This window comes from Protopterus annectens, chromosome 10.part0, assembly GCF_019279795.1.
Source record: "Protopterus annectens isolate FY-2018-M chromosome 10.part0, PAN1.0, whole genome shotgun sequence".
Taxonomy (NCBI): domain Eukaryota; kingdom Metazoa; phylum Chordata; order Ceratodontiformes; family Protopteridae; genus Protopterus; species Protopterus annectens.
This window is the reverse complement of record NC_056744.1, coordinates 558,034,939-558,053,002: the sequence shown is the minus strand read 5'-3', so window position 1 is coordinate 558,053,002 and position 18,064 is coordinate 558,034,939.

The following is an 18,064-nucleotide window of genomic DNA, read 5'->3' as shown; positions in this document are numbered from 1 at the left end:
GCCTGTGACCTATGACCTCCCAGTTAGTTGGCCCCCTACATATACTGCAGTGGGGTTTGTCACCTTGGGTACTACTGCATAGTGTGGGGAGGCCATTACTGGTCAAACATTTCCTGGTGTCCCACATAGCTGTCAGTTGTCTGCTGCTGTCCCAGTAGGCCACCCTATTCCCTTGCATGCATGCAGCAATACTGTAGATATGCTACCAGAGCATAGTAATACATTCATTTATTGTTAAGAAGACTGACTTACCTTGTGTCTGCGGCAGTTGTGTGGACAGTGTTTGAGGGCTGCCTATGTCTGATGAACGCAGTACACTGCCAATGCATGGTATGTTACAAATGTGTGTGTCATCCATTTTACTATGTGTGCAAGTCAGAGAGAGGTGTCAGTCCCTGGATGCCTACAGTATCAGTGTGTGTGTGCTATGTGTTGCCTCTTTGTCAAGGCCAGGGCATACTGGGCATGCCTTCATCTGCCTACAGGAGCTGCCTCATAGGGTTCCTCTTCTGAGTCCCTCTGTGCATGTGGGGACCTTGGCAATGGTGGAGGGCTGTATGGCTCTTCCCCTAGCTGTTTCTGCTGCAGCTGTTTCCGCAGGATCATATTGTATAGCATAGCACACACTATGAACATGTGTGCACATGTGGCTGGAGAGTACTGCAAGGCTCCGACAGATATTTCCAAGCAGCAGAACTGTGACCTGAACATTCCAAACACACACTCTATAATGATCTTGGTTTGTGTGTGTGCCTCATTATGGCATTCTTGAGTGGGTGGGTGTGCATTTGTGATGGGTGTCATCATCGATGGCTCCAGTGCATAGCCAGCATCCTCCACCAGATGGGCATACAGGATTACCCCCCTGGCAAATCTCTGATACAGCTGTGAGGAATGCCAGATGTGGGAATTGTGATAGCTTCTAGGGCTGACAGCACACACATTCATGATAATGCCCTGGTCATTGCACATGATCTGGCAGTTGATGGAGTGGAAGCCCTTGCAGTTAATTTAAACCCTACCCTGCTCATCAAGTGGTGCTTTGATGTGGATGCGTGTGCAGTCTATGGCACCCAGTACCTCCGGGTAGCCTGCTACATAGTGGAAGAGGCGCATATTGCTGGTCCACTCCTCACGGGTGCTGGGGAATTAAATGTGCTCACTGACATGTGGTAGCATGGCATCCAGGAACTGGTGGAGTACCCTCGATGCAGATGCCTGTGAGACCCCCATGATGTCCCCAGTAGGTCTTTGGAAAGTACCTGTAGCTAGTATCTTAAGGCTGGCCATACTTTGGTATCCACTGGGATGGGTTCCCCTCCATTGGCTCTGGGTCTGTGGTGAGGCCGGCACAGCTCAATGAGTTGCTGAAGTATGTCCCTGTCTATCCTGTAGTGCTCTACTATCTTTAGATCGTGTAATCCTTGGTAGGTTACCCTGGGTATGAACACTCTTCTCCTTCTCCTCAGTCTGGGGCAGTTGCCAGCATTACCTTCCTCACTACCCTCAGCCTCTAGCACACACTGATGTATCAAAGTGACAGCAGCCTCTAACACCACCAATGGTGCAGAGTTTGTGGGAAAAACCAGACTGAAAGGTGTTTGCACAGTTTATACTGTTGTGCTGCAGATGCTGCTTGTATGATTGGCAGGCTATAATACATTCCACCTGCTTGCTATTTTATTTGTACTTGATTGCTTTTATACTGCTATTTCCCGTTTTTTTTTTCCCTTCCCATTTCCAACCCTTTTAAACCCTGAGGTGCACTGTGCAAACCCGGTGCCCAAATGTAAACAGTCCTGCTGTTTTTTTTTTTTTTTTTTTTTTTTTTTGTTTGTTTGTTTTAGATCTGGTGTGCACCGCGCAAACCCGTTTAGCTAAAGTAAACACTATGAAGTAGAAATGGCTCTCCCCTGGATGCAAACATGCTCTTCATTTCATGGACTAAGTTAGTACAGCCTTGGACACACACCCTTGCTTAGCTAAGCTCAAATGGGAACCGTGGAGCTCCAATGCGCTTACACCAAGCATGACACACCCTCTTTTCATATCAGTTGCTTCTGCTTACCCCACTGCCTTATAGCTCCTACATGGTTAGGTGCAGCCAAAGAATGATCTCCCATTTAGTGATTCAATAAATTTTGCTCATTTTCATACCCCACTGCCTTTGTCCCTGGTTACACCACTACACCAACATCTTTCTCCTTAGCAACTGGTATTACCTGTTATTGTTTTGATTCTGCATGCCATAAACTATAATGGCAAAATGCAGATTTCACTTAAAATTGTCTTTTCACATTTTTTTTTTATTGTCGGCATGATCCCATTTGTGAGCCGCTGTGCTATGCTTAAATGGCAGAAATCGGCCCCAAAAAATAAACTTTGATTTTTATAATTTTTAAACTCTTTTCCATGCCAATGGCCATATTGTTGGCTATTGGCATGCCTAATGATTATAATACATGCTTTACTTTGAGCTGTCATGCCTGTGTTTTGATTTTTGCAGAAATGTACTCGGTTAGTAACCGAATACATTTCTGCACCTCACGCTGTTCTTGCATGAATGCCTGCATTAACCGGAAAATTAGGTAATTAGCATAATTCAGTGGTACCATGCAAGAATAGTGATAGCAGGCTCATGCATGCTCCCAGCCTTGTTTACTGGATCGCTCGGCGGCCATATTCTGTGCAGGAGCTACTACACTATTCCTGCACAGAATAAACAGCTTATTGAATCCCGAGGATTCTTTATTCTCTATTTTGTGTGGACATTCTACAGAAAGTTCCAGAACATCTTCCTGTGACATATTCTCTTCTGCTGCACTCTGCGTCATCCATTGCTTTTTCATATGGGAACTCACTGTCCTGTCACTCCACAACATTGATTGGGTCAGAGTTCTCACCATTTCCTGCTCCTTGCCTTGCTGTGCAATTCCAACTGAACTTTTGTACTGGTGTTTCTTACTGAAGGCTCCAGAGTATTCTTATGTGGCAACTGATCAGATGCTTCCTCTTCCACCTGTTTCTCAATCTCGGGACTCATTGTTACATCATGCTGTGAAATTACCAGTGTTTGATCTTCTGTAGTAAATCCTTCACTTTGCCGGTAATTCATAAATTTAATTTCTATTTCTTTAACTTCCCCATTACTAATCCTCTTTTCTGCTCCCCCCCTTTGTTTTCTTATTTTTTGTATTGTAAAATTTTTCATATTTGGATGCCTTTTCCTGTATTTCTCTTCAAATATCTTTGATTAGCTTGACTTTCTCCTTTACATAAATATTGCACCATATTGCTTAATTATTTATTATTTTTTTGCATTTTATTTACCGGAAAAGTTCACTGGGCCAAACTCAGAGCCCATTTTCAATGGAGGCCCGGGAAGAAAAGTTCCACAGTACATGAGTAGATATAAAAACTACATATGTTATATCCAGTCAGAGAATATAGAAGAAAAATAAACACTTAACATACAAGTCAATAACAAGTAAAACAGTCTCACTACAACACTTGTAGTTTGTATTCTAAGGAAACATGTACAATTCCAGATAGAAGATAGGTAGTCATGTAATAAGGTTTCAAAAAAGACAGGATTCTGTGTTGACCTGATAGAAAATGGTAGCATATTCCACATTTTGGGTATGGAGTAGGAGTAAAGAAATTGGCTAGATGGGAGCTTTTGTTTATATACCTGCAGAAGTTGCTGATTTTCAGACCTGAGGGGTCTCTCATGGTGGTAATAAGTAAATATTGAGCTGAGGGCTGGACACTCTTTAGGTTTATAGATCATTTTGTGGGTAAAATTTAGCTGTAAGTAAGAAAGGTAGTGTGGTAGTCAAGACATTTTAGAGTCTGTAGAGCAGAGCAATGATGGCTGGAATATATGAAATTGATTGCAAACTTGGCGATTTTGTTGGAACAAGTCTCTAGTTTGTTCTTTAGTGAGGATTAGAGGTTTGTGAGTACAGAAGTGCCACACATTAGTATGGGGAGTAGGCATGTGGATGCAAGAGTTTGTTTAATGAAGGAGCTTACAAAGGGATTATGTCTATAAGAGGATTCCTAGTTTTTGATGGGCTTTGCTGATGTTCTGCTGTATGTGAATATTGAATTTTAGGAATTCATCTATAGTGATTCCTAGCAGTTTTGCATGGCTAACAACTTTGATTATAGTGTTAAGTTTGAGAGCAAATATTAAATATAGATTTGTCTAGTGTTTTTTTTTTCTTTGGGGTGAAAAGTATGATGTTGGATTTATTATGCTTTAGTGCTAGATTGTTGTTGTACATCCAGGTTTCAATGGTGGACTAGGCCAGTTGAGTTTTGAGTTGTAAGTTGGAAATGGAGTGAGTGGAGCATACAATAGTAGAATCACCTGCATATTGAATAAGACATGCTTGAGTGATGGAAGAATGTAAGTCATTGATGAAAATGCTGAATAGGAGGGGGCCAAGAATAGAGCCTTGGGAAACTCCTGTACAGATATATAGATAAGGAGAAGTGGAGTGTTGCCATTTGACTGCATATTGTCTGTCTTTTAAATAGCTAGAGAACTAGCCAAGTGTGGAGGAAGAAAGACCGATTTTGCGAGTTTGGTTAAAAGTAAGGAATGGATAACATTATCAAATGCCTTTGATAGATATAGAAAGGTAGTAGAGACAATTTTGCCAGCATCATTGGCTCTGTTTACTGTATCCATGATAGATATAAGAGCAGTAATTGTGCTATGACCTGGTCTAAACCCATGTTGTGTCAGTGACAGAAGATGGTTATTATGAAGAAAGTTAAACAGTTAAGTATTTATGCATTTTTCCAGGATTTTAGAGATAGGAAATAGAATACAATAGGTTGGAAATTAATGATATCTGCATTATTTCAGCCTTTATGGAGAGGGAGAATAAAAGCTTTCTTCTAGGTTTGGGGCATGTAGAATTCCTGAATGGATCTATCGAGAGGAATGCTTATGGGGTAGGCAATGGTGTCAGCTGCAGTCTTCAGGAATTTTAATGGTATGTTGTCAGGAGTGTTTGAGCAAGGTTTGCACTTCATAAGTAGTCTCTTTACTATGAAAATAGGAAAGGTTTTTAGATTAAATGTAGCTGTGTTGTGGGTATTGGACTCATTGGTGTAAGGGGTAGGTGAAGTAGGAGAAGAGTAGGTGGGATGTTTAGAGGATGATGTGTTGCTTGTGTGGCAGTTTGTCTGAGTAAATTTAGTGGTGATGGCAGCTATAGAACTGATAAAAAAGGAATTAAAGAGAAAAGCTATTTCTTCTGAGGATTTGTCAGGGTATGGACATGGGTTATATTTTGTGCCTGGTTTTAGTAGAGAAGTGATGGAATTCCAGAAATTTGTAGGGTTTTGTTTATGATTAGATTGGAGTTTTGAATAATAATGTTTTTTATTTTTGTTGACTACATTTTTACTTGATTACGAAGATGTTTAAATGTTGCCAGGTCTGGACTATTTTTGTAACCTTGCCATCGTTTCCATATTTTGTCCCTGGTGTGCATAAGGTCTCTGGTAGGCTTAGTTAGCCATGGGACACTGTTTGTTTTAATTCTGTTTTTATGAAGGGTTGCAAGGCTATTTAGTGTGTTCATGAATGTAGAGTTGAAATAGTGGACTGCGTCATCGAGTGGGAGGGTTTTTATATTATGTCAGTTTAACTTTTTCAGAGTATCCATGAAAGTTAGAGGGTTAAATTTAGTCAGGATTCTTATTTGTTTGCATTGAAGTTAGTTAGGAAAAGAGGAGGGTGTGCAGTGAATTAAGGATGGGAGACGGTCACTCAGTGTGTTTTGGAGAGTACCAGCTTCAGATATTTTGTTAAGAGTCAGTAACTAGAATCGAGTATAAAATAGGTCATCTATAGTTGTTCTTATCAGGTCTGGTTGAATAATTGATTATCTGTGTGAAGCTGAATAGATTAATATTTGAGGAAGGAGAAATGGATTTGAGGTTTATCCAACTGATGTTTTTGTCTCCAAGGATGGCAATTTTGTTTTGAATATTGGTAGAAATCCAAGCAATGATGTCTTCTAATATGGGTATGTTATTACAAGGGGTATATAGAGAACAATGTTTTTTGCAGTTATTTTTTTAGGAGAGAAGTGATCATTTTGGCATTAGAAAATTTAGGAACAGGATTAGTATAGGTAACTATATTATGTGAGTTAGAAAAGATTAGTGCTATCCCGCCTCATTTTTTATAGGACCTATCAGATCTGATAGTTTGAAAGTCTACCGGAAGAAATTCAGAGTCTTTAATGTATGGTTTTAGCCAGGTTTCAGTGGTGGCAATAATGCCTGGTTGGTTATAGGAGATCCAGCCATGAATGTTTGAGATTTTATTTTGAATGCTTTGGAGGTTTAGGGTTACTGTATGTACGGATTTGCTAGTACTATTGTTAAAATGAGGAATGGAGAAGTTATTTGAAGTGGGACCTGGATTAATATTAAATCTCTTTTTCTTTCCCATCTCCATATTTCTTCAGAGGTTTTCTACTCCTCCTGTTTCTCCTTACGTTGAGGATTCAATGTTTCATCATGCTGTGATACAACCTGTGTTAGACTTTATACACAAAATCTTTCACTTCACAAGTATTCCATAACTTCAGCTTCTATTTGTCTAACTTGTACTTTGCTAATGTTCTGTTTTATGTCCCCCCTTTGTAATCTTATTTTTTGTACTGTAAAATTGTCCATATGTGGGTGTGTTTGCCTGTATTTCTCTTCAAATATATTTAGAGCTGAGTTTTTTGTATTGATGTTTGGCTTTCTCCCTTGCAAAAATATTGCACCATGGTGAGTCTCTTTCTTTCCCTTGTCTATGTTTCTTTTGTATACCTTTCAGAACACTATAGGTTTTGATTTTTATATTTTCACACTTCCTCACTTGCCTCCTTTTTCCAAATAGCACAAAGTTTCTTGGTCTAAATAATATTTTTCATTAATCTTTTGTATTAATGAACATAAATTTGCATTTGAAGCTTCTGACAGTTTTCCTTTCATGCAAGCTTTTTTTTTTTCTTCTGATTTCTTTCTTAATCTTTTTTTAATATCTTTTATCTGGAAATTCTGGGCTTCTTGCACAATAGTAATAATACATCACTTCTTTCTTATCCTAAATAGTCCACTCTACCATCTTGATGACTTTTTTTTTGGCCTGTCAGCTTTTGTGTTTTTGTGGACTACTACTTTCTTCTACAACAGGGGTATGCTAAGCCTGACCTAACCTATTGCTATCATGGAAAAGTGCGGGAAATAGGCCCTACTTAAACCCAAGATGAGGGAATACATCTCATAACTGGTTGTAGCTTCCCCTTGCAGGCACTATGGCAGTAATGGGAGAAGGTGTGCGCTTTCGAGTGCAGTGCTGGTGCATCCAGGAGTCCAAGATCAAGGCAGGACTCCTTGTCAAAGACCATGATCAGAGACTGCTGCTGGGCTAGTACCAGGGCTCCCAATATAAGGCAGAGGCCTTGGACCATCTCACCCATGACCTCACTAGTGCTACTGGCATACCCCAAACTGGTGAGCAGGTCAGGCACCACTATGCCGATCTGAAGCAGCATAAGGGGGACCTCTTGGAGGAGTGGCTCCTAGAGGCTAGAGTGGCAGGGGATGTTCCAGTCATGTGTAAGTATCACCCCAGTATGTGTGTAATAATTGCCAGCTCAGGTATATCATGGATAGTTATTTCTAAATATTCCTCTTATGTCCCCCACAGCTGCAATGGAGTTGGTCGCAAACCAGGAGGCCCACATCAGTCGCCTGGTAAGGTTGCGACGGGAGGCAGGTCAGTAATACTCATGCATTTACTGTTATAGGAAATAAAACTAAAAGTAGTAGTAAATTAATTGTATGTATAAAACCTGTATTGTTCAAGGCAAGTACTGCATTCACTAGAGAATATGGCAAGAAGAGTCTCATATTGTCTGTATGTCAATAAAAGTGTAATAGCCTGACAAAACAGGTCTAACTGCTGGACTGCATGTGTATATTCTGGCTATCATATGGTAATGTAGATTTGCAATCATTTAATAGTACTATTGTATTAAGCACTGTTACCCACACTGTGCACGATAAATTGAATGTGTAGGAATGCCTGTATATGACAGGTGTAATCCCCAGAAGTCATTTAGTACAACTGAGAGACACATAGACAGTAAACAGGGAAAATTCAGACAACAAAAACCGAATAGCACATGCAATTGAGATGTGAACTGTTGTATTTTTAGCACACACAGCCACAGATAAAATCCTGCCAGTGGTAGTAGCCTGCATACAGAATCATACCCCACAACTGTACAGATATGTCCAGAATGTCTATTAAAGTGACCCATATCTGTTGCCTATCAACCTGTCCCCCTGGAAAATCAGTGGGATTATCCGAGACGCATAGGCAGCAAACAGGAAATACAACTGATTGACACACATCTATGAGAACAAAGCTGGCACACTAGCAACTCCCCAATACCTTATGTATGTCCCTTTTACACCCCAACCTGTCAAGCTGTGGTCAGAGTGTGTACAGTAACAGAGTGAGATGTATGTGCATAATAGTAATGTGGAATCTGGTACTGTGTGTGGGAATAGTCAGGTAGTGCTAATAAACATTCCACCCAGAGGTCTGTCAGATACCAACACTGTGCCCAGAAATACAAGAATGATATGCAGTACTGATACTGTTCACAGTGGTATTGTATGGCATTGTGACAGATGCAGTTGCTCTAAATAATGAGTTATTATACATCACTGTCACCTATACTGTCCTACAACATATAACTGTCTAGGAAATCTGTATAAGAGTATTGTAATATAAGGTCAGAATGCAAAAGCACAGGGGATTAATAAGATGGAAAGCAGATAGGAGATATACAGCAATATCTATATAGCAGACACAACTGTGATGGACAGTTTTTAAGTTGTAGCAGGCACAGCCATGGTCTGAATCCTGGGAGTGGAATTAGGCTGCGTACAGAATCATACCCCACAACTGTACAGATGAGGCCATAATGTCCAGTATGTAGGCCCATATCCACTGCCTGTCCCCCTGTCCCCTGGTAAGTCTGTGGGATGATCCCAGATGTTTAGACAGCAAACAGGGAATACAAGTGATTGTCAAACATCTATGAGAACACACCTGTCACTGTAGCACCCCCTGAAACTGTTAGGAGAGTAATATGTCAAGTATGTCCTATCTACACTCCCATGTTGTCAAGCTGTGACCAGAGTGTGTACAGTAACAGAGTGAGATGTATGTGCATAATACTAATGTGTAATCCGGAATGTTGTGTGACAACAGTCAGGTAGTGCTAACAAACATTGCTCCCACAGGTATGTTGGATATGAAAACTGTGCTGAGAAATACAGACCTGTACAGGTACTGTTCACTCTGGTATTGTAGGGAATTGTGAGTGTTGCAGTTTCTCTTAATAAGAAATTATCACTGGTCACTGTCGCCCACACTGTGTTACTTAATATAACTGTGTAGGAAGGCATGTATATGTGTGTGTCAGGTCACAAATGGTGGTAGAGAGCAATATTCTAGATATGTTCTGGCACACCAGCATGTGTTCAACACATGGCCGGAGTTTGTTATGTGCACAACATCAACACGGAATCTGGGAGTATGTGTAGAAACAGTTAGTGTTAACAAACATTCCCTCCACAGGTATACCAGTTAAGAGGTGTATACTGCAGGTAAAACTGATTCATGTGTAACAATGATGATAGTCATATCACTGCCCAAATTAAGGATATAGGGTAGTGTAGTGAGACTTGTAATGTACAGATAAAAGCATTGACTAGGAAAGTAATGTGGACTACATGAATATACTAGTTGTTAATTGACATCTTTCTCTCCCCCCACCATATCTCCAACAATAATCAACATACCCACCCCAAATGGTATGTAATGATACCTAGGTTCTGATAATGTCCAGTTGTTTTACAAATATTTTAATGGTGCCCATGCATGTGCTATACTGAATTATTCCAACATTGGTGACATGGTGCCATCAATGTAGCTGCATACTGTTCTTATTACCACTGTGGTCCCATATATGCATGTGTTCTGTTTGCTATGCTACTGTTCCATATCTGGTGTCTGGGTTAATGGGAATATCTATGCATGCTGTTATACCTAACCCTGGTATGTGTTGACTATTACTAACCCACAGATGATAATGAAATCTAAGCACTATAGCACGCTTGGGAAGGCCGGTCCCAGCAGACCCACCTGTCCCACCTCAGCTGGCCGTGGCACCAGGCACCAGCATGTCTGGGGGCCAACCTGGGACTTCCCTGTCTGTTGGTCCTGCACCACCTTTGGGTGGAACCGCCTCAGGGGATGGGGCTCACCCCCTCATTGGGAGTGGGCACGGACAGGCACCTGTCACCCATCGCCAGGTTGGGGTCGTGGTGTGTAGAGAGATCACCCAGCAGTTTGGTGATGTCCTACGCCAGCTCGAGGGCCACGTGCCATGATTAGAGAGTCAGCCTGGCTCTGCGACTCAGCCCCCAGCAGAGCCACCTTCAGGGCTGTGAAGGTGCAGTGGTAACTGCCCATGCGGGGGGACCTCAGTCCCACTGTTACCACTAGGGGCTTGTGGGTTTACGATTTCCCAACACCCCTCCCCATCAAGGTGTTTACACTCCACATGTATCATATACTGCCCCTGTATGCGTTCTTGTTTGTCTTGTCTGTTAACCTACACAACCTACCTCCCCAAATATACCTACTACCCCTCACCAACATCCCACTCTCACCTGAAAAAAAAAGGGCAATCTGTTCCCACAAAAAAAACTCTCCCCATACATAGCTGTCCATTTCACACACATGTCCACTGGACACATGTAATCTGGTCTAATTGGCATCATAACATATTATTGTTGTCCTCACCACCTCCCAAGGGTTTGAGTGTACAAATCTACCTCCAAATTCAGTGTATATGCACAGCTGTTGCTGTAGAAGAAATGGGCAGCTATGGACCTTCCCTACACCCTTCCTGCACATCCCTGGCTATTTTACCTACTGTATTTCAATCTTTGTGCCCCTTTTTTCACCACTTTCCTATCAACCCCTTTTTCTTTTCTTTTAAAGAAATTAGCACAGGGGTAAATGGGAGTAAGCACTTTTAAACAGCAGTAAGTGGGTTTAAGCCTGTTTACGCGGGGGTAAGCAATGCCTACACAGGTTAAGCAATTTAGAAGCTGAGTATAAGAAACTGTAACAGGAAGTTAGCAGTGCTTACCTCCACTCAAACCCGCACAAACCCACTTACAACTGCTTTAAAGTGCCTTAATCACTCTGTATTCAACTGCCCATGTTCTGCCTGCAAAAAAATAAACAGCCTCTGCAAGGCTCAAACCCAGGACCCTGCACACAATAGACAAAGCGACTTACCACTAAGCTATGTAAGCTATGTCTAACTCTGATGGATTCACAAACATATCATCCAGCCCAGTCATTCAACAATACAGAGAATGTATTCCAACATTTAGATGTTTGTGTGTGTGTAAATATTTTTATAGCGAAACAGATACAATATATCTGTATATATAGATATATATAGAAATATATATGAACATATATACATCCAAATGTCTACACCTATAGATATATATGTCTACATCTATATGTGTAAATATACACAGCAAGTTACATGTATGTAAACAGCTATATATATATATATATATATATGTGTGTGTGTGTGTGTGTGTGTGTGTGTGTGTGTGTGTGTGTGTGTGTGTGTGTGTGTGTGTGTAGGTATATACGGGCATAGTTATATATATATGTAATCAGATATATATATATATATATATATATATATATATATATATATATATATATATATATATATATAGGTATATATGGACATACATCTGTAGATAGCAATGGGAAAATAACTAAAACATATATGTCCACATGCACCGTTAATGGGGTTGAGAAGCCCCAAACAATATATGTCTTGTACGAATAGGTATACCCCCCCACAGCTAAACACGTCTGCCCTGCAATATACTACCAAGTAAGTATATAAGTGTTGCAGTTTCCATAATTAGGACCTGACACAACATGGGCACAAGATGTTAACAGTACTACATCCCACCTGTATGATGTCAGGCTGGTATTGGTAACATATCATGCAGTACAGTCTGGCTCCCATAGGAAATGTACAATGTGGAAGCTATCAACATCCCCAGGATACATATACATAGACACATATATGCATATATATATATATATATATATATATATATATATATATATATATATATATATATATATATAGATATATGTGTGTGTGTGTGTGTGTGTGTGTGTATGTGTGTGTATGTGTGTGTGTGTGTGTGTGTGTGTGTGTGTGTGTGTGTGAGACTACACATACACACGCAGAGATATGTACAGTAAGATACACATGTAGAAGGTGCACACAATATGGACCAGCCACTATGCCTACAGTTAACACCTTAACAACTGGACACTCTTTGAGCCACCCATACAAATGACAATCATTGCTTGCAACATATACCCACAGAGAGGTCATAGGATATAACACCACACACAGGTTTGCATAAATGGAAAACCTTTATTTGTGTACTATTATAGTTGTATATGCCATTTCATACAGCTCGTCAGACACTGACATCCATATAAACAGAGTAATGCAACTGTGAAACAGTTATACTAATGCAGTAGTCTGGAAAGGTTCACAACTGTTGCTGTCCAGGCCAAGCCCTTCAAATAGCACAATAGTAAAGACAGACTGGGCCACAGGATACCAAAAAATCAACAGTAAGTAATGCAGGTGTTTGGTTTATCAGCCTCTATCTACACTCTGTACACAATCAGTACTCTGTACACAACTTCCGTTGACCAAATGGGATGTAACTGTTACATAACAAGGCATAACTGATGCCATCACAAGCACACTGACAAACAGAACAGTCTGTATGGCAGGAGGCAGTAGGCCTACATTAACCCAGTTTATGTAACTAATGTAAATATAGGTGAATTGTATGGTACAGTACATCCAGATACCTAAAGGCAGCTCACCCCTGATACCCCCACATGTTGTAACAGCCTAGGTTATTTATGGTGCATCCCCCCCAGACTCAATAATACAGGGCCATATAACACTATTACATACACTGGCCTCTGGAGTGCATAAGGGCACACATGTATTGTGTAGGTGAAGCCCACACATGTATAGCCCCAGCCCTACCGTATGTGTGGGGGATACAACAGCAGTGGACTGGTGGCAGGAATGGCAGTGTGATATGCTCACAGCCCACTACAAAACAAACCCTGACAGCATGTCATATGTGATGCCATCACTAACATGTGCTGTGCAGACGGTAGTCTGCAGTTACATTCCACATAATGGATCATTACCCAGTAAGGGGTATATACTGAGGCATAGCTCACACATCAGGGATACAACAGGGAGGCCTCGGTGTCCAGCCATGCTCACAGGTGTGCTAGTTGTGCTAGTTGTCAGTATTACATTAAGCACTCTGCTCTTGCCTGGGTTAGCACTGTCAACAGTAGTACTGCCATGATACACTACATGCCAGTGTGACAGCATGTATGCTGGGCTACTACCCCTGTATGTAACACATTCACATGGATAACAGTGTTGTACAGGCCTCATATATGTCTGTGTCCCACACATGACACTCGCACGCCTTGCTACTGTAATGACAGCATATAGGTGCATGTATTCTACATGGCATTACATACACTTATTACAGGTTATCAGACTGGGTTGTGTATCTTGGTTACCAGGGCTAAGCTATGCTTAGCAAGTATCAGCATTGCTGCAATATAACAGCTAAGCTGATTTGCACACTGGCAAGCGCTGCCTACACTGTGTAAGTGCCCGTACGTTTATCCATAGCTTAGGACCGCTTAGCTTCATGCAAACCCGCGCAAACGCGCTTAAAGCTGCTCAGAACTGCCTTAACCACTCCGAATCTGACACCCCTTGTTCTGCCCAGCAACAAAATGAACAGCCCTTGCAGGTCTTAAATGCAGGACCCTTTACACTGAAGTCACAACACTTAACCACTACACCATGCCTACTGTGATAACTGCTGTTGTTTTACCAATATAGCTGTCAATACACATATTGAGTAGTATTGAACATTTGCATGTAGTTCCTAAATTGTGTAGTCCTTGTTATTAATATGACCGTTGCATCACATATGTTGTTTTATCATAATGTGCACATAGCAGATACATACGGTGTGACACATGTGGGAGGGTATACACAACTGTGACATTTATTCATGACAGGAATATGGTCATATACATATAATAGGTCTATATATGTCTACATGTACATACACATGTATATTCATACATATGTCTGTATACACATCTGTATAGTGCTACATATATATGGCCATGTGTACATCTCTTTGTATGCATATATATATATATATATATATATATATATATATATATATATATATATACACACACACACACACACACACACACACACACACATATGTATATATAGATATGTGTATATATAGATATACGTATATGTATATATAGATATATGTGTATATCCTATATATGTATGCACATCCTATGTGTACAGATATGCCTAGTTATGTTGGTATATATGTAGATAGCTATAACTATATATGCATACATATCTATTCTGATATACCTTCTACTGTCAATATATATGTAGATATCCATACGTATATGTGCATATGTATCACTATCTGTATTTGTGTAGACATATATTGCTCTGTATATGTATATATCTGGGTGTGTATATGTATATCTATGTACATATACATACCCATCTATATATGTTGATATGTATATGTGTAGATATATATATATATATATATATATATATATATATATATATATATATATATATATATATATCTGGATAATTATATATACATATATTTTCACCATATGTCCTGAACATGGAGTGTAGCCCTACCTCAGCCCCTATAGTCCCAACTTCATAGTGCAAGTGAATGTCAGGTATGTATAGCAGGTATATTAGTAGACTATTACTACTGTAAAAGGGATTGTCTTCACAGACATGGTGTGTGTGGGAGGTCACATCTGCTTTTCACATGTGCGCCATTGGCTACTGACAGACATCCTAAGGACATCATAGTACAGTACTGCTGCTAGCAAGTAATGCTCCTGCGGCCTACAGCAGAGATATTGACCAATATATGTGGACATTCTGACACACTCTGGACAGTCCAGAAGTATACACAGAACCCCTTAGTGCAAAACATGTGGGCCGAGCCTAACAATGTGGCTGTTAACAGCCATGTAGATGGATATAACACGTAATGACTGGTATAGATTTGCCCCCATAGGTCATGCATTCACACACCCCTGTCTGTCTTGACACATAACGACTGGTACAGAAGTGCCATGGCCACATACTACCCTCTAGAAATTGGCATGCATCTGTAGAGCATCCCACTGCACTGTCTGACATACATGACTGTTAAGAGAGACCTGGCAGCAGTATATCTTGCAAGTATCTGGACATGACATCTCACTGGGTAAGTACACTAAGCTGTTGGACATGTAAAAAACACTGTGCAGGCTACAGGCAGACTGGCTCAACATTTACCTACATTTTCTATGGGGGAATGCACATGTACCTGCATGTATAGCAGGCTCTACAGGCATGTCACAGCACAGGGTAAGATATACCTGTGTGAAAGTACATAACCACAACAAATGTGAACACAGCCACAGCCACATATGCTAAGTTAACATAATATTACAGTATATGGACTATCTGTTCAACACCATCCTCATATGTGCCACTCACACACTAACCCTACATATACTGGGCCACTACACAGTGTGGTCCGATGCCTGTCTGTAGTATGTGACATGTGTGTGTATGCCTTACAATCATGTAAGCCAATACGGCAACATACAGTGAAGCAGCATGTAACATCAGATAGGACAGGACCAAAAACAGTGACATCTACCACAGTCTGTACACAGGCCAAATACATATTAACAATACGCACACTGTTGACATTCACCATAAGTACACAGACCTTAGTTCTGTACACACAACCACAGAATGTCCAGGTTATGTCATCAAATATAACCCCTACTGTACATAACATGTGTAGCAGTCTGATATCTCACTGGCTTGTTATCAGATATGATGTCAGTAATTATGGTGTACAGCACATATGTACCTCTTAATGCATGACATATGTACAAAGGTTGACAGAGTTGTGGCTGGAAGCACATACACAGGGCCAATATTGACATATTGCTGTGATAACCTCATACATTTACAGTTGTAACAGGTTTTGTTGCAACATATGTCCTATGAGGGATATGAAGTCAGTAACTATCAAAGCTTTCACCATCTACAGACTGCAATCCTCACACTACCTTCTGCAGTTCACAGATAGATGCTCTGTGGGTAACACATGAAACCAAAGGCACTACACACTGCCCAGTCTGCAGATGACCCTACAGATGGGGATTCCTCATAAACAAAGCACTGACATGGCAGATATTAAAACATGTAGGACAGCCATATCCACACACACACTGTTAAACCAACATTACTCCAAATGCAGTATAGCAGCACTTACGGTCTGTAGCCAGGTCAGGCACATTCCCCTCCTGTGTGTTGCCCTGTTTCCACAGTGTATGTTGTTAGAGATAAATCCCCAATCCATCTGAGATGCTGTTTGCCAAACAATAGATCGAGTTCCTGCTCACAGTGAATGAAAAGGCCCAACACCACCATGATGTTCCTAGATATTGGAGTGTGTTTCCATAGAATTGGCTATGGGAATGCTGCTACTACAGCATTTCCACATGCAATCAGCTAAAGGAGGGCTGCAATTCATGCAGAGGCCATCAGCTGATCAAGTGCATCACTTAAAATACACATGCTGCTGCCTAATCAAAGCAAGTGTAGGTCTCCACACCAACAGAGAGAGAGTGAGAAAGGCAGACAGAGGCAAAGACAAGTCAGGGAGTGGTGGGAGAGTAAAACTTAAGCATGTTTGTTTCACATACCTACCAGCACAGGGTATCAAACCCCTGACAACTATGTAGTGCTATCACATTTCTATTCAGTTCTTGGATGTGCCACATAGGTTACATGTTGAGGAGCCCTCAGAACGTATATGTGATGGTGAGTGACATCTGCAACAGGGATATGGTAGCTATATGGTAGATGTAGTACACGTACCTGTCCACATGAACAGGTGCCAGCGTCAACACAGCCACACTTTCACAGGGATGCACACACATTTACACACTGGGAAGGGTCAGGAATACAACCCATCACTATTGTGATTGCCACAACACATTAATGTGCAGGTATCACATGCACCACAGGGGTTATATGTAGGTTATATGGGCAAAGGGTATGGGGAGGTGTCTGACATCAGACAGCATGCTTCAGGATGCCAATGGGGGTTGTAGTGAGTATGAATATTATCATATGCATCATACAACACACACACACACACACACACACACACACACACACACACACACACACACACACACACACACACACACACAGTGCTGGTACTAACATGTGTGTAGTGGTGGACTGTGCCAGATGGCTATACAAGGCTAGGTGATGGGTATACCTTGGCATCAGGCCACATGACAATGGTCTGCATTGTGGCTCAGGGGTGTAGTTTCTGGATTTGCCCACACAGGTGGGTATTGTATTCACCATCCAGTCACCTGTGTGTGGCCAGTGCTGTGCATTGCTTGCCATGTTCCTTAGTCCATGACATGGACGGTGTCTGGGATGTGAACACCTCCCACATGCATGTATAATGACATGTGGAACTGTACCTGGGGTGTCTGGCCCATGTTGTGTAGACAGATTATCATCAGATGTGTTAGTCCTGGCCTCATGTGGCAGGAACTGGTAATGGACAGCAAGTTTACCCTGCACCTACATTGATAGCATGTTAACAGCATTCCCTGGTGTCAGTGACATCTGTCCATACAGGGCATGTTTTCAGGCATGGTATGTCCTTTGTGGGT